Source organism: Piliocolobus tephrosceles, chromosome 6 (assembly GCF_002776525.5).
Source record: "Piliocolobus tephrosceles isolate RC106 chromosome 6, ASM277652v3, whole genome shotgun sequence".
Lineage (NCBI taxonomy): Eukaryota > Metazoa > Chordata > Mammalia > Primates > Cercopithecidae > Piliocolobus > Piliocolobus tephrosceles.
Window position 1 is genome coordinate 105,006,648 of NC_045439.1, and position 21,772 is coordinate 105,028,419.

A 21,772-nucleotide genomic window follows, 5' to 3' on the forward strand; every position below is an offset into this window, starting at 1 on the left:
GTCTTCATAGGCAACTTGGAAAGCTAAGACCAGCTTCCAGAAAAATGCATGCACCTCACTCACAATTATGTATACAAGTTCAAGGGCCTGCTTCAAGCCGATTTATGGATTGGGGGTTAAGAGTCTGTCTCCTAGAGTATACTTAGAGGTGTGTTCTAAGCAAACAGACAAAATATTACTGACTGTTTCGGGGATAGCTGATACATAATGGAGTCATTTTGGTGTTTTCCTCCACAAATAATACCTCAACTAACTCATGCTTCAGAAAGGAACTAAGTATGGAAACAGGAGAATAAAAAGTAGACACTAATCTAAGCAGCCTCTTCCAAAACTGCCGAAACTTTAAAGATACAGAGACAATTTTTTTTGAAGACTTCAAATAGACCCAATAGGTTATTGATTTTAGGACTTGCTGCTGCTATTACTATTATTATTTTTATTATTACTACCATTTCTGCAATTTTAGTCACTCTTTCTCCCCACACTTAAGATTTTACTTAAGTAATGGGAGATAGGAAATCTGAATGCAAAATATTGAATTTTCAAAACTTTTTGCTCAGGGAAGTATTAGCTTGTAGTTTAAAAGATCATCAACTACTAACAAGAATAGTTTATTCTCATGTTTGTAAATTGAAATCATGACAAGATGACAAGTTTAGAATGCACTACAGTTACGGTTTTTCCCACAACAGGTATAAATTCCCACAGCTATTCCGTTAAGCCTTGAATTTAAACATTTCTTTTTTTCGTTTTTTACGTAACTCTTAAATGTTAATCCCTTCAAAGTAAATAAATAAATAAGCAAGTAACACACTGAGCAAAATCTTGGTTCAGTGGTATGTGAACTTCATGATTAAAGACCAACTTGGTTTATTCCGTGTGAGGTCTCTTTACTAGTTAGAAATCCTTTAAAAACTGAGTATTTAGAAAATCTTGTATGAAGTAAGTTTATCCATTCTCTGGGCTAATTTTGCTGCCCCTCCAGACTCTCTGCAGAGTTTCAGTCTTTCCATATTTTTACCTGCAACCTTAAAATGCCCCTTGAGTCCCTCATCCAAAATATCTGAAGCTGAAGTTTCTTTTTCCCTTTGAAACATATTCCTTCTTCTCCAATTCCACTGTTATCTAACCAGCTATGCAGATAAGAAACGTTTAAGCCACCTTGAATGCTTTCCTCCTTGTGCACCAACAACCCCCAGTCATTTCAGCCAGGTGCCGTGTCCTAAACTATCCATCTTCATACCACCTCTTAACAACCCCATCATCTTCATTCTCACAGTTGCCCTCTTAGTTCTTACCTGCACGGATGTTACCAGCTTTCCCATGTCTGATATCTACAATATCTACATGCTTTTTCTTAATCCTCGTTTTTTTCTTTTCTTTTCACCCAGGCTGGAGTCCAGTGGTGCGATCTCAGCTCACCTCAGCATTTAGCAAAATTCCTAGTTTGTATTAGAATTTAAAAACAGGTACAGGTTTACAGAATACCACTCATTAGTACAGAGGCATGAACTAATGATACACGCAGCAACTTGAATGGCTGTCAAAGGCATTATGCTGTGTGAAAAAGCCAATCTCGAAAGGTAGCATGCTGTGATTCCATTTATATAACATTTCCAAATTTATAGAGATGAGGAACAGATTCGTGGTTGCCAGGAGCTAGAGATGTTAAGGGAAGAAGGATATGTGGTACTCTAAAGGGATAGTTCAGGAGAGATCTTTGTGATGATGGACTAGTTCTGGATCTTGATTTTGGCAGTGGCCACAGGAATCTACATACATGATAAAATTACAGAACTACACACACATACAGTAACATCAATATTCTGATTTTGATATTGTGCTACAGTGACCTAAGGTGTAATCACTGGGGGAAACTGGGTGTCAGGGACACAAGATCTCTCTGTACAATCTCTGCAACTTGAGGTGAATCTATAATTATTTCAAAATTAATTAAAAGTTTTAAAATGTACAGGTTTAACTTAGGAAGTGGTCTGGGCTTTTATGAGATGTTGAAGGAAATGATCAAGTACCCCGGAAACTCGAAAGGGCTGGGATTTCACTGGAAGTACAGGTGACTTCTGGGAGACTCCTTTGTTGGTCCTGATGTCACTGCTCATCAGAGGCACCACTGTCCTCATGTAATCTCACTCTTTACCCTGTCATTGCTTTCTTTTAGTACGAATCGGCCTACTGTACACATTTTCTTGATCCTTAATTTTTGACCTTCTTCAAGCTTAGATGTGTTTCTCTTCAAGAACATTTTTATTTATTTTTAGTGCAATTTGAGAATCTTTGCATGTAAAGATGTGAGTTTTATGAATATACTGAGTGTATCAGCCAGGGTTCAACTAGAGAAACAAAACAAGTAGGAGATACATATAGGAGATGTATTGCCAGGCATTGGATCATACAGTTTTAGGGCTCGTTAGGCAAGTCTGAAATTGTAGAGCAGTCTGTCAGAAAGGGCTAGCTGGACTCTCGGGAATGGGCTGAAGCTGCAGTGCACAGACTAAATATCTTCTCCTTGGAGGAAGCCTTAACTCTGCTCTTAAAGCCTTTCAGTTGATGAACCAAAGCCTTCCAGATTATCTAGGATAATTTCTTTTACTGAAAGTCAACTGACTATAGACTTTAATCACATCTCCAAAATATCTCTACAGCAATATCTAGATTAGTGTTTGAATAAACAGGGACTCTAGGTTAGTGAATTTAATAAGTAAAACGATCACAAATAGTATATTGTTACATTAATAAGCAGTTGGCTCCTGACTTACAATGGTTCTACTTATGATCTTTCCATTTTAGGATGGTATACAAGGGATATGCATTCAGTGGAAACCATACTTCAAGTGCCCATAGAATCATTCTGGTTTTCACTTTCAGTACAGCATTTAATAAATTACATGAGATTTTCAACACTTTATTATAAAATAGGCTTTGTAGTAGAGGATTTTACCCAGCTGTGGCTAATGTAAGTGTTCTAAGCATACTTAAGGTACGCTAGGCTAAGCTATGATATTTGGTAGGTTAGGTGTGTTAAATGCATTTTCGGCTTACTATGGGTTTATTGAAATGTAAGTCCATCGTAAGTTGAGGAGCATCTGTATTTGGACTAATTTCTGTTATCTTATTTGGATTTTTATTTACCACATTTTTTAGTGCTGCTCCTTCTCCCCTTCCCCTTCCCTTCCTCCTGACCCTCTTCTCCTTCCCCTCATCCTCCCCTACTTTCTTAATTTCCAGCCTTCTGTTGAGCAGAGATATTTTCAATTACCTTTTTGCCATGTGCTAGTTTCCAAGATGTACATTTCTGCTTTATTCCCATGTGATTGCTCTTGAATTTTTAAGGTGTATGTCTAACTTTGTATTTTTCTATCAAAGCCTAAAGTTAATCAACATCTTGAATAATGCAAAAGAGAACAGTCTAATCCACCTGAACTTCCCCCCCCAAAAATTTCATGTTTTAGAAAGTTTTATTTTTAAATTCTCACATTTGTTATTTTTTATGACTAGCCTTTATTTTTATGTGCATGCCTACTCATGTTTTTAATCACCATTACCACTTCCATTCCACTCCTTTCTTCTAAATTCTATTTCTTTCCTCAAAAAGTTATTTCAATGATTAATAAATTCTCTTAGTATATGCTAAAATATCCTTGTTTCACATTCATTCTTGAGTTATAGTTTAGGTAAGTGCAGGATTCTAGATTGGTTGCTATATTATTGCTTAGGCACTTTGAAGGCATTATTCTGTTTTCTTCCAGATTACCTGTGGTCATGAAAAATCTTCCGTCAATCTGGATGTTGTTCCTCATAGGTTATCTGTTTTATCTCTTCTGGTAGTTTTAAAGGTGTCTTCTTTATTTTTGATGTACTGCAGTTTCTGACCCTCTGACTTTCTCTCTCTCTCTCTCTCTTTCTCTGTTTCTCTCTCTCTCTCTCTCTGGCTTTCTCTCAGTTTTCTTCAGTTTGGAACCTGGTGTGTGACTTTTTTGCCTGAGAACTCATGTCTTACTAGGAAATTCTCTATACAACCATATTTGTGTTTATAAATCTTTAGAGTCTTTAAGTTGCATTCTTAGATTCATCTTCCAACTTATTAATTTTTGCTTTGGTCTGCTTTGACATGTTCTGTGGAGTCTTACAATTATGATGGCAATATTTTCCTTTTCTAGAATATGTGTTTATTTTCAAGTCTGCTTATTCTGTTTTCATAACGTCTTCTAACATTATGAGATCGGTTGATTCTTTTATCTCTTTGAACATTTTTAAACATACTTATTTTGAAGTCCTTTAGAAACTGCTCTACTTTCTTTAGTTTCTCAACTGTGAATTCTTTCATTTGTTGTGTCTGCTGGGTCTCGCTTATGGGGGCGGATTTTCTGATGTACTTCATATCTTTTTTACTGTTAGCTTATTTTCAACAGTTGTCTTCCACTTTCTCAGTAGTGCCTGGATTGTGGAAATGATCTCATGTAGCAGTTTAGCATTTGCTTCTAACAAGGTTCTGCAGATTTAACAATTCTGGACCATTTTAAAACATTGTTCTGTAATAAAATATTTCAGACATATGAAAAGGTATAAAAATAGTATAACGTAAACCTGTGTCGCCATTAGTCAGCTTAAGCAATAAACTATTACAAATACTTTTGAAGCCCTCATGTAGCTCTTTTCAATTGCTATCACCTTTCCACCTCACCTCCAGAGATAAGCACTGCTGAATTGTGTAGTTTTTGGACCCTTACATGTGCATATATTCCTCCAAATAATATTCAGTTTTGCTTAATATATTTTTTAACTTTATAAAATGATATTACATGGTATCCTGTTGCTACTTTCATTTTTTAGTCAAAAGTGTAGTTTGTCAGCTTGATACACAGATTTCTAGTTTATCTAGTTTAAATTCTATATTATATTCTATGGCGTAATACTCTGTCATACAGTTATTTAATCTATAATGTATACATATTTTGGTTTCTCCTGACTTTTTGCAATTACCAAAATAATGCTATCAACTTTCCAGTACATTCCAACTTGCACACATGTGCAGAAAAATATTTAGTGCAAATACCTAGGAAAGGAATCGTTGAATAACAGGAACTTGCTATTGTCAATTTAACAGATTTTGTCAAACTGCTCTCCAAAGTTAAAAATAATTTATCCTCCCACCTGTTATAAAGATCACTTCACCTTGTTCCTCATCATCAGTTCCAGGAATTATCAGCATGTTAATATTTGCCATTCTAGTGGACTGGACATCATATCTCCTTGTGATTTTCATTTGTGTTTTACTTCTCTAGTCCCTAGCAAGACATAGCATCTTTTTATGCTTTTACTTTTGCCATTTGAGTTTCTGCTTGTGATTCCTGTTATTTTTTAAATTCCTTTTCTTCTTGATTTATAGGACACTTTACAGTTAGTAGGATGCTAATTAATTTCCAGTAGTATGCACTGAAAATGTCTTCTCCTAGTCTGAGACTTATTTACTTTTTTTATTGGTGACTTTTGATTTATAGAAATTTTTACCTTAATTTAGTCAAAGCTCTCAATCTATTAAGATTTATGCTTATTTGCATTGTTAGGAAATCTCTCCATACATTGAGTCATAAAAACACTGTCATATTCCTTTTTTGTAGATTTTTAAAAGTTTTTATTGGTGTGTTATATTTGTACATATTTAATGGGTCATGTGATATTTTATTGCATGTGTGGAATGTGTAATGATCAAGTCAGGGTATTTGGGGTATACATTACCGTGAGTATTTATCATTTCTATGTGTTGGGAATACTTCAAGTAGTCTTTTTTTTTTGGCAGTTAAAAAAATTACAGTGGCCAATGGCTAATGGAAAAGTAAAAAATATTTAATGTCCTTTATAACTAAAGAAATGCTAATTAAAACAGCACAGAATTTTATACCTACCAGCATGGAAAAAAACCTAAAAGTACTAAATAAAACCCCACAAAATTAGAAGCAAGCAAAGAAAAACTATGCACACACACACAACTTTGGACCTGGCAATGTTGTGTCTAGGAATTTCTTCTAAAAAAAATAACCACATAAGCATGTGAATAAAGGTGTAAAAGGATACCTATGGCAGTGTTGTCTGCATTTGTGAAAAGTCTTAAGCAACCCAAACTTTGAACATAGCACAGTATTCTGCAGCCACTCAAAATTATGAAGTAGATCTTACATTGGCAATATGAAGTGATAAACATAATATATTCATAAGTGTAAAAAGCAGGACATGAAGTGTGATAATGAAATAAAAAGACAGCAGTGCTACAGTTGCCAACTCAGGTTGAACAACATACAATAAGAACCATGGTAGATGTATGTTCACATTTTTCACAAATGATTACCTGTACTAATTCTATACTCTTCTGGCCATTTTAAAACATACAATATTTTTAAAAAACAATGCATTGTTATTAATGATAGTTACTCTTCTCTGCCATCAAATATTAGAACATATTCCTTCTGTCTAACTGTATGTCTGGTACCATTAATCAACTTCTCTTCATCCCTCCCCCAACACCCACACATTCTTCCCACCCTTTGGTATCTCTCATTTAACTCTCTACCTCCATGAGATAAAATACAGTAGCTCCCATGTATTAGTAAGAACACGCAAAATTTGTCTTTCTGTGCCAGGCTTATTTCACTTAACATTAGGACCTCTAGTTCCATTCATGTTGCTGCAAATGACACAATTTCATTATTTTTCATGGCCAAATATTATTCCATCATTTCTATCTAACACATATTTTTTAACCATTCATCTGCTGGTGGACGCTTAGGTCGATTCCATATCTTTGCTATTGTGAATAGTGCTGCAATAGACACGGGACTGCAGGTATCACTTTGATGTACAGATTTCTTTTCCTTTGAATAAATAGTAATGAGATTCATAGATCATATGGTAGTTCCATTTTTAGGTTTTTGAGAAAACTTCACACTATTTCCATAGTGGCTGTACTAATTAATAAACCCACTAGCCATATATGAGTCCCTTTTCTCTACAACCTCGGCAGCATATGTTATTTTTTGTCTTTTTGATAATAGTCGTTCTAACTGGGGTAAGATGGTATCTTGTTATGGTTTTGATTTGCATTTCTCTGATGATTAGTGATACTGAACTTTTTTTGGTATATTTGTTGGTGATCTGAATGAGAAATGTCTATTAATGTCCTTTGTTCACTTTTAATGGGATTATTTGTACTTTTTTCTGTTGTTTGAATTCCTTGTATAATCTGGAAATTAGTCCTTAAAATTAGAGTTTTTATCAGGAAGCATTGTTGAATTTTAGTAAATGATTTTTCTGCATCTATTGAGATGATTATATGGTTTTTGTTCTTTGTTGTGTATCATATTTATTGATTAATGTCTTCCTTGACCCAATGGTCATTTTGGGGCATATTGTTTAATTTCCATGTATTTATATAGTTTCTGAACTTCTTCATTATTAATTTCTAGTTTTATTCCACTCTAGACTGAGAATATATTTGATATGATTTTAGTTTTTAAAATTTGTTGAAAAAGCTCCTGCACAGCAAAGGAAACATTCAACAAAGTAAAGACACAAACCACAGAATGGGAGAAAATATTTGCAAACTGCTTGGTTGACAGGAGATTAATAACCAGAATACATAAGGAGCTGAAACAATACTATAGGCAAAAAAATCTAACAATCCAATTTAAAAATGGGCAAAAGATCTAAATAGACGTTTCTCAAAAGAAGACATACAAATGGCAAACAGATATACAAAAAGGTGTTCAATATCATTGATCATCAGAGAATTGCAAATCAAAACTATAATGAGACATTATCTCACTCCAGTTAAAATGGCTTTTATCCAAAAGACAGGCAACAAAAATGCTGGTGACGATGTGGAGAAAAGGGAGCCCTTGTACAGTGTGGGTGGGAATGTAAATTAGTACAGCCACTATGGAGAACAGTTTGGAGGTTCTGACATAGAAATACAACTCCTAGGAGGTATCTACCCAAAAGAAAAGAAATCAGTATATTGAAGAGATATCTGCATTCCCACAATTTTTACAGCACTATTCACAATAGCTAATATTTGGAAGCAACCTAAGCGTCCATCATCAGATAATTAGATTTAATAGATGTGGTACGCATATACAATGGAGTACTATTCATCCATAAAAAAGAATGAAATTCTGTCATTTGTAACAACATGAATGGAACTGGAGGTCATTTTGTTAAAAGAAAGAAGCCAGGCACAGAAAGACAAACTTCACACAGGTATTAGTCGGTTTTCACGCTGCTGATAAGGACATACCTGAGACTGGGCAATTTACAAAAGAAAGAAGTTTAATTGGACTTACAGTTCCACATGGCTGGGGAGGCTTCACAATCATAAAGGAAAACAAGGAGGAGCAAGTCACATCTTACATGGATTGTGGCAGGCAAAGAGAGCTTGTGCAGAAAAACTCCCATTTTAAAATCATCAGTTCTTCTGTCTACAGGTGAGATGACTTTCTTGTAGACAGCGTATAGTTGGGTCATATTTTTTAAATCCACTTAGCCAGGCTATATCTTTTAAATGGAAAGTTTAATACACCTACATTAAAGGTTATTATTGATATATGAGGGTTTTTTCCTTTCATTTTATTGATTGATTTCTGGTTGTTTTGTATATCCTTTGTTCCTTTCATTCTCTCTCATTGTTTATCATTGTGGTTCAATGTTTTTCTATAGTGATAACATATGAGTCCTTTCTCTTCCTTATTTGTGTGTCTTCTCTACCAGTGTATGTTGTATTTTAGTGTGTCTTCATGAGGTAGATATCACCCTTTTGTTTCTATAAGTAGTACTCCCCTAAGCATTTCTTGTACAGCTGATTTAGTTTTGATCAATTTTCTCAACTTTTGCTTGTCTGAGAAAGACTTCATTTCTTCTTCATTCATGAAGGGTAAATTTGCTGGTTATAGTATCTTTGACTGACAGGTTTGTTGTTGTTGTTTTAGCACTTTGAATACATCATCTCATTTTCTCCTGGCCTACTGAAAAATCCACTGTTAGTCTGATGAGGACTCCCTCATAAGAGAAAAGATACTCTTCTCTTACTGTTTTTCGAATTCTCTCTTTATCTTTAGGTATCTTTGAGCTTCCTATATCTAGATGTCTAAATCTCTTACTAGATTCAGGAATATTTCAGACATTTTTTCATTGAATAGGTTTTCTATGTTTTTCATTTTCGCTTCATCTTCTAGGACACTAAAAATTCAAATATTTGATCATTTTATGACGTCCCATATGTCATGTAAGCTTTGTTCATTTTATTTTATTTCATTTTTGTCTGACTGGGTTATCTCAAAAGACCTGTCATCAAATTTTAAAAATTTTTCTTCTGCTTGATCTAGTCTATTATTGAAGCTTTTGAATGTATTTTGTTATTTATTCAATGAATTCTTTAGCATGAGAATTTCTGTTTAGTTCTTTTTATTAGATCTATTTCTTTAGTAAATTTCTCATGTGTAATCTGAATTGTTTTCCCGATTTCTTTGTATTGTTTTTCTTTGTTCTCTTATATCTCACTGAGCTTTCTAAATATCATTATTTTTCCTTATTTTTCCAGGATTTCATAAATTTATTTTTCATTGAAATCTATAGCTGGAGAATTATTCTGTTCCTTTGGAGGTGTCATGTTTCTCTGCTTTTTCATGTTGCGTTCTTTTTGTTTATTTTTGAGACAGAGTCTCATTCTGTCACCCAGGGTGGAGTGCAGTGGTGCATTTTTGGTTCACTGCAACCTCTACCTCCTAGGTTCAAGTGATTCTCATCCCTCAGTCTCCCAAGTAGCTGGGATTACAGGCATGAGTCACCGTGCCTGGCTATTTTTTTTTTTTTTTCATATTTTTAGTAGAGACCAGGTTTTGCCATGTTGGCCAGACTGATCTCGAACTCCTAGCCTCAAGTGATCCAATTGCCTTGGCCTCCCAAAGTGCTGGGATTACAGGCGTGAGCCACCACATCCGGTCAATGTTCCTTGTGTTCTTATACTGATATCTGCATATTTAGTTTAACAGTTGCTTCTTATAATTTTTGGAATTGCTTTTGTAGAGGAGGACTTTTTCCTGAAGATGTATCTTCGGTGTTGGCTGGGTAGGGTACTCTGGTTTTCATTCTTGGTGTGTGCAGTAGTGTAGTCTCTATATGATTTCTTCAGCTGTAAATGGTGTCAGTGGCGACCATAATTTTGTCAGTGGCTTAGGATGCAGTTGTTAGTGGAGACAGTGGTCAAGTTTTTCTGGGGACTGGGACACCAGGTGGACCAGTCCTCAGGGTCCAATCATGGCAGTGGTGGGCCGAGCATGCTTGTTCTTTAGCCACAGCACGGCATATGTTGGCAATGTGTTAGGCGGTTTGGGCAGGACAATTATTGGACCTCTAGGCAGCTTTCTTTTGTGCCAGTAGTAGCAGTGGTGGTTCAGCTAGGTGGATGGGTTATTGGACACCTGGGTAGTGGATGTGGCATGGGTAATGGCAATAGCACCAGTGAGACAACCCTCTGGTTTCCAAGCAGGCTTCGCTTGTATTGGCAGTGACTACAACAGGCTGGGTGGGCCAGTCTCCAGGCATTCAGCTGGTATGTGGGGGTGGGTGCCAGCTGTGATTGTAGTGGTAGGTTAGATGGGCCTGGCCTTAGTCCCTCAGGAGGAGTATTCAGGTGCCAATGGTGGTGGATTGGGCTGGGCAATCCCCAGTCCCCCAGATAGCATGCTTGGTCACTGATGAGGGCAGAGCTTGGCCAGGTGGGCCTGTCCTCAAGGCCCCCTGTGGTGCCTGCAGGTGCTGTTTGTGGTAGGTAAAAGTGAGTTATCCCCAGGCTCCTGGAAGGATGTACAGATGGAAGTAGCAGTGGCTGCACTGTGGCCCTGCTACTAGGGAAGGCGAGGCTGCTTTCAGTTGCAGCAGTCAGAGGCAAGTGGCTGGGAAGCATGCACTTCAACTCCTGGTGGCAACTGTGGATTGGGTAGCCTGTCCTCAGGACCCTTATAAATATGTGGCAGCTCCACTGCTTAAGGCCGTGGGGTTGCTGCCAGTGGCTTGCACTTTGACGCCAGTGGCAGCAGCCTGCAATGATGGTAGCTGTGGGAGAGTGATGTCAATGGTGCTCCAGGAATGTGGAGATAGATTCAGGGCTGCTGGATCTCAGGGCAGGATACAGTCTGGTAGGGGCTGGGCTTTCTAAGTAGCACCTTGCTATAGCTGCTTAGGATTCAGGGCATATGTGAGACTGAGTGTTAGCTCCCTTTTTGGAGCAATAGCATCACGTGGTCTCCAGGAAGCTCCCTGCGTTTGTCTCAGGGTCTGTGAGCACTGAGGAGCTCTCCTATGTCTAGGATTGCAGGAGTGCACAGTAAGAATGTGGACCACTGGGGGTCTCTCACTTATCCTTTCCCCATGCTGGGAAGCCTCTCCAGGCTTCCAGCTGATCCTAGCTGAGCAGGCAGCCTTGCTTGCTTTCCTTTGTTGATTTAGGTGTTTCTTACTTCTCTGTTGAATTCCAGTGTTTTCTTTTAAGTAATCTAATCAAAGTGTGATTATCTACTCACTATTTTGGTTCCTCCTTATAGAGAAGGCAAGTACCAGATGCCTCTAGTCAGCCATCTTGAACCCCTCCTCATCTTATTCTTTTTTAATTTAAAAGTCTTGTTATTGAAATTTAATTCTTACACCTACCTGGAGTTTATTTTGAGTATGGTATGAGATGGGGATTCAATTTTATTTTTATTTTGCATGAAAATAATTAATCATACCGATAACATTAATTTTTTTTCTAACTGCTCTACGGTTCCGTCTCTTTCATATATCAAGTTTGTATTCATGTATAGGTCTGCTTCTCCCTTTTATTCTGTTCCATTGGTTTATCTGTCTTTTCTGTGCCACTTCCACACAATTTTATTTATTCTAGCTTTATGAATAGATTTATTATTTGATCAAAATAAACTCCATTAAATGTCTATTTCAAAATTGCCTTGGCTATTTGTGACACTTGACCATATAAATTTTATTTTATTATTATTTATTTATTTACTTATTTATTATCTGGCTTTTTGTGAGACAGAGTCTTGCTCTGTTGCCCAGGCTGGAGTGCAGTAGTGCCATCTTGGTTCACTGCAACCTCCAATTCCTGGATTCAAGCGATTGTTATTGTGCCTCAGCTTCCTGAGTAGCTGGGATTACAGGCATGTGCTACAATGCCAAGCTAATTTTTGTATTTTTAGTAGAGAAGGTGTTTCACAATGTTGGCCGGTCTGGAACTCCTGGCCTCAAGTGATCCGTCTCCCTCAGTCTCCCAAAGTGCAGGGATTACAGGTGTAAGCCACTGCACCCAGCCTCTAGCATACAAATTTTAAAACCAGCTTGTAAAATTCTGTGAACAAATTTGTCAATTTTCATTCAAATCTCATTGAAATATTAGTGTAAATTATGCAGAACCTACATCTTTACGATATTGAGCATTCTAAATTATTGATAATCAGAGTTGGTTTATAGACTAGCAACATGGACATCAGCTGAAAGTTTGTTAGAAATGTAAAATCTTGAGCCTCACCCCAGACCTACTGAATTAAAATCTGCATTTGAACAAGATGTTATTTGCTTCATATGCATATTACAGTTTGGGGAGCCCTGATGTAACCCATAATTATGGAAAATCTCTCCAGTTATTTAAGTCTTTATAAATATCTCCATAAAGGCAATGTACTTATTTGTTTTAGATTTCTTGCTAGATACTTTTTTGCTATGATCAATGATACACTTTATATCCTCTAGGTATTACAGGTATATAGGATTGCAATTGATTTTTGTATATTGAACTTCTATGAGATTTGTTTTACTGATCTTCAGTAATCCTTTCTTCTACTGTGTCCAACCCACTATTAAGCCAATATTAAATTGTTAATATCAGTTATTATACTTTTATTTCTAAAATTTCTATTGGATCCCTTTTTTATAAACTCCGATGCATTCTCTGATAAAATGCTTTGTCTTTTCCTCTATTTTCTGGAGCATGAAATCATGTTGTAACCACCTATGGGACTATTCCTATTGCCTGTTTTATTTTTAACATTGTTTTTGATCATGTGGTCTTATTTCCATACTTACATGGTGATTTTTAATTGAATGTTAGATATCGTATGTAACAATAAAAATTGCGAAGGATCTAGATGATGTTATCTTTCTACAGAGAACACTTAATTCTTTTTCTGGCAGGTGAATAGCATATAGGGAGGTCACCTTGATCCAGGTGAGGCTGGCTTTCAGATATTTTCGGCAGAAAGGAGTCTTTAATTTCAATTTGCTTTTGCTTCTAGAGCAAGCTCTGATTCCTAGAGGGTACCCTTCAGGTGTCTCAACTGAAAGCCTGGGGTGTTTACTGGGGCTGCTCCACCTTAGTAGCTGCCTGGCTCCAACCTCTTTTTCTCCAACCGAAGACTCTATTCAAGTTCTTTCACTTTACAGTAGCTTCTTTCTGCTTAGTTTCTTGGCACCTTGCCCTGTGCACATGCAGCTGAAGACTTGACAAACAGCTATAATGAAAATTGCATGTAGAATTTCAGGCTGACTCCTCTGCAGTTCCTGCCTCTTTGAGATCTGGGCTTCTCAAGTTCTGCCCATGTTGGCCATCCAAACTCTTAACTTCTGTCTCTTCACCTCAGTGAGACTGTCACAAGCCTCATGCTGATGACTTCTCCTTCTTTTCCTTATTCCACAAATCAGCAAATCCCCTCAGAGGAACAAATGGGGACAAATGTGAGGCTCCCCTCAATGTGCTTCCCTTCCCTTCTCTTTAGGATCTTAGACTCTCAAGTCCTATCAACCTTGGTTGATCTCTATTGTCCTCAAACAGTTCATTTTAAAATTTTACCCGGATTGCTTAGTTATTCTTAGAGGTAGGAGTAACATTACATAATCTTTTCTATCATAGACAAGAGCGGAAATCATGTTACACATCATTTTATTTCATTCTGTATTCTAATTGTTTTGAGGGTGAGCCTTGGCTTATTGATTTTCAATTTTTAAAATAAAAGCATTTAAGATATAAAGTTCTTGTACATACACCCCTGTAGCTGTATCCCATCTGTTTTTATATATTATGGTTCCATTAGTATTGGGTTCTAAATATTTTCAGTTGTTTACTATGATTTATTCCTTGACCTATGAATTATTTAGAAATGAAATTTTCATTTCTGAAATATTTGGGATTAATTTTTCTTTTTCTTAATGATTTTTATTTTCACTTTGTTTAGAAATGTGATCTGTATGATATCATTTCTTTGGAATTTATTGGAATTTATTAGGAATGTACTGGAATTTATTAGAAGACTGTATATTCTTCAATTGTTGGGTGTAACATTCTATATCTATCCATTATATCAAGCATGTTGAGTGTTATTCAAATACTCCATATTCTTACTAAATTCTAAGTTCTAGAGGTATCATTATAGCAAGTCACATATTGAAATCTCCTATTAAATTATGAAAATTTCAGTTTCTTCATGTACTCATGTTAATTTTTACTTTGTTTTTTTTTTGGTGTTTAAATTAAAATTGTTATAGCTCTCTAGTAAATTACATTTTTATCATTATATGGACAACATATTATCACTAATATTGCTTATTGTCTTAAAATCTCTTCTATCAGTTTTTAATAAAGCTAGCTTTTATTGGGTTAGTATTTTCTTGAGATATGTATGTATGTGTATGCATGATATATGTAACATATAATTATGTATTCATATTTGTTCATTCTTTTATTTTCAATCTTTTAGTTCTCTTAGATTTTAGATGTACTCAATATTTATTTTTTAACTAATTTGACAATCTGTATGTTTAACCACTGTATTTAGGTCACTTATAACTCATATATTTAGGTTTATTTATACTATTGTGTGTTTTCTAGTTAACTTTTAAGGTCTTTTGTCTCCTTTTAAGATTTTTTTAATTTTAATTTTTAGGTTTTGAAAGGTTTTTTCTCTCCCACTTTTCCTGCTACTGGTTGGAAAATACTATGTTCTTTATTCTTCTCATGATTCTTTTAAAATTGTACCAACAGAACATCTTAATTATGGTTTCTTAGAAGAGATACCCTCAAGTAGTTTTGAAATCAGGCCCTTGTGCCTTTCAGGAAATATGAATTTGGCCCCCACTAGCATAGGGCACACAGTACTGACCATGGGATTCCAGTTTCTTTCTGGAACAAATGCTTCTCATTCACAGTCTGGGTGACTGTGTGCCACCATGCCAGTTCTCAGGCCACAGAGCTGAGTTTCTCAGGGCAGGAACCAGTTGCCCAGTACCAGCTACCTGAGTTCCAGACTCCTTCCTCATCAGGTGCTTTTCTCCCTGTCCCAGGGCACCTAGCAGTTCCTGATATCTCAGGCCTTTCTATCTTCAACTTTTCATGACTTTAGTTTTTAGTTTCCTCTTCATTTCTGGCATCTGGGCATTTTCATTTCTTGCTTTCATAGTTAGGTACATATTGTTTAAAGTTTTAAACAATCTATCCATAATTTATCTTGTTTGGAATGGAAAGGTAGTATCCAGGGTTAGCTCAATATACCCCTCTGAATTTGATATAAAGCCAGAAATTTTCTAAAACAGAAATTTGCTACTTCTGCTTTGAAGAGCCCTACATCCAAATTGCCTTACAATTATAGAGTATTTCTTCCATAGTAAATGGGAGACATGCTAGTGTCATATAACTAAAAATTCAGTCAGTTGGTAAATGGAGTACTTCATCACATATCTGGAATTCAATATTAGTTCTATTCCCATCACTAACTTTGTGACTTTGAGTAATTTATTAAATCTGTCTAGCTAAACTCTTTTTTCTAATTTAATGTAGCTAGTCATGCCTCTACCTACCTCTTATTTCAAAGAATCTCCTTGAATATTAAATGGAAAATTAAAAGATAAAATGTTATGAATGAAAGCTCTTAATTTTTTTTTTTTTTTTTTTTTTTTTTTTTGTAGATATGAAGTCTCACTCTGTCACCCAGGCTGGAGTGCAGTGGCCTGATCTCAGCTCACTGCAGCCTCCACTTCCCAGGTTCAAGCAATTCTCCTGCCTCAGCTTCCTGAGTAGCTGGGATGACAGGCGCACGCCGCCACGCCTGGCTAATTTCTTTTATATTTTAGTAGAAATGGGATTTCACTGTGTTGTCCAGGCTGGTCTCGAATTCCTGAGCTCAGGCAATCTGCCCTCCTCGGCCTCCCAAAGTGCTAGGATTACAGGCATGAGCCACCGTACCCAGCTGGCTCTTAATTTTTTTTAAAAAAAGTATCTGTAGAGAGGTATTGTTACTATTGTCATTTTTTTTTAACTTTTATTTTAAGTTTAGGGGTACAAGTGGAGGTTTGTTATATAGGTAAACTTGTGTCATGAGAATTTGTTGTACAGATTATTTCATCACCCAGGTATTAAGCTTAGTACCCGTTAGTTATTTTTCCTGATCCTCTCCGTCCTCCCACCCTCCACCCTTCAAAATGCCCCAATGTGTGTTGTTCCCCTCTGTATGTCCATGTGTTCTCATCGTTAAGCTCCCACTTACAAGCAAGAGCATGCAGTATTTGCTTTTCTGTTCCTGTGTCAGTTTGCTAAGGTTAATGGCCTCCAACTCAATCTATGTCTCTGCAAAGGACAACAGTCAAGCTGAGAGCCAGGTCAGGAAAGAACTCCCATTCACAACTGCTACAAAAAGAATAAAATACCTAGGAATACAGCTAACTAGAGAGGTGAAAGATTTCTACAAGGAGAACTGCAACCCACTGCTCAAAGAAATCAGAGATGACACAAACAAATAGAAAAACATTCCATGCTCATGGATAGGAGGAATCAATATCATTAAAATGGCCACACTGCCCAAAACAATTTATAGATTCAATGCTATTCCTATTAAACTACCACTGATATTCTTCACATAACTAGATAACACTTTTTTAAAATTCATATGGAACCAAAAAATAGCCCAAATAGACAAGGCAATACTAAACAAAAAGAACAAAGCTGAAAGCATCACACTACTTGACTTCAAACTATCCTACAGGGCTACAGTAACCAAAACAGCATGGTACTGGTACAAAAAGAGACACATAGGCCAACATGACAGAATAGAGAATCCAGAAATAAAGCTGCACACCTACACACTCTGATCTTTGGCAACCCTCACAAAAACACATAATGGGGGAAAGGATTCCCTATTCAATAAATGGTGCTGGGATAAATGTCTAGCCATGTTGTTGTCATTATTAATGTCTAGTTAACTACATCCATTGAGAAGAAGTGAAGCTTATGGAGGATAATAGCTACATTTCAACAGCCCTGTAGCTTTGAACATAGTGCTCTGAGCAGAACAGATATTTAAAAATTTTGGATGGATTAATGTAAAGAATCTATAGCAAAATTTGTAGACTAGCATTTGGGAGGGGTGTTGGAAAGTTAATATATTTAGCTTTAGACCCCATGCCATAATTTCAGGTATTTGGTCAGGAAATATTGTCAAGGTATTGTTCCCTACAGTAGAATTCAAGCAAATCCAAATATATTTTCAGTTATCAGTAGACACTTAAGCTTTTAATAACGGGTAAAACAAATTTTACTGCAAATGAATGATTGCCCTTGATAGCTGAAGTGTAGTAAAGCCTTAAATAATACATTAACTAATTGCTTCTTATTTCTGATGTTTGTTGTTAATAGTTTTTAATTGTAACATGAATTTCAATTCATTTGCTCCCAGAAACCGGAAAATAGTGACGGTAAATATGGGAACTGCTACCAACCCCAGGAGCTAGTGAGGTACACTTCATGTTTCACCTATTTGGATGATATAAATTGAATTCTCTGCATGAAACCTTCAGACAAGTTCTTTACTATAGAAACCCAAAGTCAGAAAGTTGATTGCAGTAGCTATCCTGGGAAGAGTCTTTCTGAATGTGCTATTGCCCAGGGTTGTAAAAAATGTACTTGTGGAATCTCAATGTGGTTTTTGGTCCCAGTGGGATAGCGTAGGCACAAGCTTTGCCAGCAGGACAACGGAAAAATATTAAGGTTTCTCCATTATGTGTATAGATCTAACCAAAATGTAGGAAACCATCAGGGAAGTTGAAACTCTAGCCATAACTGGTCTGAGTTCACTAGTGCTCTTCAGTTACTCTTTGATGTCAGAATCCCCATTCCCTGGGAATGAAGGAAGGTTATTCCCACATGCCTTATTCCACTTGTTTAAGCCCCACTCTGGTGAATACAACCCATATTCCTTTAGTCCAGCAAGCTTTCCCTTCTTCTAGTCATTCTCTGCATTTGTGTTAAACACCACCTATTTCATACCAATCTCCTACTCAAAGATATACAATGGCTCCCACTGTTGAGCTTTTTACTCCTTGTTCCATGTGCAGAGCCTTCCACTGTCTAGTTCCGGTTTTGGTTCTGATTCTAATTCATCTTCATTAACTTCCATTGTGGTCCCTGGCTCCATCAGCCTGGTTTATATAGGACCTCGATGTGTTCTACTCGTTTCCCCTTGCATGCCTGGGACTCCTCTAGCAAAAGGGTTTCTCTCTCATCTCCATTTATCTGAAACTTGTTTTCTGAGTGAAGACAGATCTCCCTTATTTGGAAAACTGTCCTCTTTTAACCAAGTTCTCAGCTGTTGAAGGGTTCCACTTGTAATCTTGAGGAAAGAATACCCTTCTAGCCATCCATGTGAGACAAGTCTATCAAAAATTACCTGGGTGGTGGGTGTTGCAGCTAGATGTCATTCTGAATTTTATACTTCTTTCAAAGCTAGTTCAAATCCCACTTTTTCTAGCCCATCCCAATGGGATCTCTTTTTCCTCTCAGTGGTTATAAATCTTGTAGACTTAAGATTTAAAAGATAAAACAGATAAAAGATGAAACTTCCCTGTATCAATATTTCCCAAATCTGAGAAACATATCAACCTTGCTAGTGGAAAAAAAATTCTCCCTAATATTAACTTCAACTATTTTCAGAACGATACCTAAAATATACAAACATAAAATAAAGTACAGATCCTTAGCAGTTTTATTTTGTATAAAAGTTATAGATTAAATAAATCCTCATAACCAAAATCAAGTTCACAGCATGTCACAGATAATGTCATTTTGCTGAAATTAATTATGACAGATGATGTCATTTAACCTAAGTCACCGATATAAATGTGAATATGGTTCCAAGTGCCATAGTGGAGGTCTCCTGGCCAACCTGTCACCTATTAACTGTGTAAGTTCTGGGCATGTAGCCTCTCTGACCCTCAGTCTCCTTGTCTGTAACTTAAATATTCCTGGAAAGTATTTAATGATAGGGTTGAATTGTAAAAGAATGAATTAAATATGCATGTGAATTGCTCTGCATAGTGTCTGGCAGGTGATAGATGTTCAAAAGCTGTTACCTATTATTATCGTAGTACAGTCATAGCAGTGTTCTAATTTGATCATTAAAAAACCCAAGTTTTAGTCAGTTAAGTAACTGTCCTTTGGCTACCCAATTTCTTTATACCAAAATGCTCTAGTAAGAGTCTACAATACAGAGAGAAGGGACATTATGAATTTATACTTCTTTCTGGTTATGGATTCGCCTAACTTAAACAATATGCCAAACTCTGTAAAGCATAGTTAGTATACAAGAATATTTCATTTAATTTATTAATTTATTCCCAATCTTGTTCCTAAAAGGATTTGATGAGAAATCATAATAAACAGAAGAGGAAAACAAAATAAAGAGAAAAATGAAGAGAAGATAGTGGAAAAAAAAAAGTCAGGGTTAATATCAGTTAGGTATGCTATACGTTTCATTAAAGCCACTAAAGATAATTTAAATTTTCTGGTTCTGATATTGTGGTATAGTTATCTAAGGTATAACCATTGGCGGAAATGGTGACAGGTACATGGGACCTCTCTGTTTAATATTTGCAACTTACCGTGAATCTATAGTTATTTCAAAATTAAAAGATTTTACATTACAAGTTGAATTTGAAGTGGTCTGGGCTTTCAAGGAACTGAAGTACAAGGGACTTTCTTCAAGGAGCTGAAGTACAAGGCACTTTCTGTCTGCAGGTCCTCAAACAGGAATACTGCTTGAAGGAGTAGTCTTGATTCCAAATTCGAGACCAGCCTGGTCCAACATGGCGAAACCCTGTCTCTACTAAAAATACAAAAATTACCTGGGTGTGGTGGTGCGTGCCTGTAATCCCAGCTACTCAGCAGGCTGAGGCAGGAGAATCGTTTGAACCTGAGAGATGGAGGTTGCAGTGAGCCAAGATTGTGTCATTGCACTCCAGCAGCCTGGGCACCAAAAGTGAAACTCCATCTCAAAAAACAAACAAACAAACAAAACCCAACGGTGATTTTCATGCATGTGACAACTTAGGTGAGCTCCAATGCTCACCAGGAGCAGAGGGCCAAAGATAAAGTCGGTGAAAGCCTACTTCTGGCCAAGGCGGGCGGATCACAACGTCAGGAGATTGAGACCATCCTGGTTAACACAGTGAAACCCTTCTCTACTAAAAATACAAAAAATTAGCTGGGCGTTGTGGTGGGCGCCTCGTGAGGCTGAGGCAGGAGAATGGAGCGAACCAGGGAGGCGGCGCTTGCAGTGAGCCAAGATTGTGCCACTGCACTCCAGCCTAGGCAACAGAACGAGACTCCATCCCCCAAAAAAACGCCTGCTTCTGCATTAAGATGAACCAGCTTGTTCCATGGCTGAGAGGGAGGGACTATTACCCTTCATAAGACCTCCATGACAGTATCTTTCAACTGGGCCTTTGATAAATATTGAATAACAGACATTTTCAAGTGATAAAGATTAAAAATAACTGCATTTTGAGTGGCTCCTATGGTCACATCATCAAATGCTTCCTCTTCATTATCTCTAATATTAATGACTATTATTCATTCAGTGCTTTCTGTGTGGCAAGTTCTATGTGACCCTATAGTGAATGCATTTTATCCTACAGCTATCCTATTTTACCATGAGGAAACAAGGCTTGGAGGGGTCATTTAACTTACCTAGTGTCACAGAGCTGATAAGTAACAAAGTTTAGCTTCTAACCAGGTTTGGCTGACCACAAAGCCAATATTCTAACAACCATCTTGTATTTCTACAGCGCACCAGCTCTCCTCTGAGCTGCTGGGGAGAACAGAACAGGAGGACTGGGCATTTCTTCACTTAGCAGTGCAGTCATGTTTTGTATCTGTGTTTGGTGTTTTATTAATGATTACAAACAAGTATTGAACCGTATTGAACCTGTTAGGCATGAGACACTGTGCACTTTGATTTTGATATCTCATGGAATCTATTATTATATTAAATTAGTAATAGTTAGGTACCAATATTATTATCCCCATTTTATAGGTGAAGAAACTGTGGGTTTGCAAGTTTAACTTGCTCAGAAATGCAGCAGTAGTGGTACCAGAATTTAAAGTCAGGCCTGTTTTAAGAACTGGTCCTCTTAAGTTGCATTACAGCTTGGTAGTGAACTGAGGGCTGAGGGGAGGGACTGTCATTGTATATATATCCTGTGTAAGGGCCGTGCAACTGCAAAACCAACTCAGAAACTACTGGTTGCCTGATGAAACTGCCTGGAACATCATCACCAAGGTTTGCATGCTGACAGCTATTCACTAATAACGCATGTAGAAGGAGGGAAATGATTATAAATGCAATTATGATAGATAGATAGATAGATAGATAGATAGATAGATAGATAGATAGAT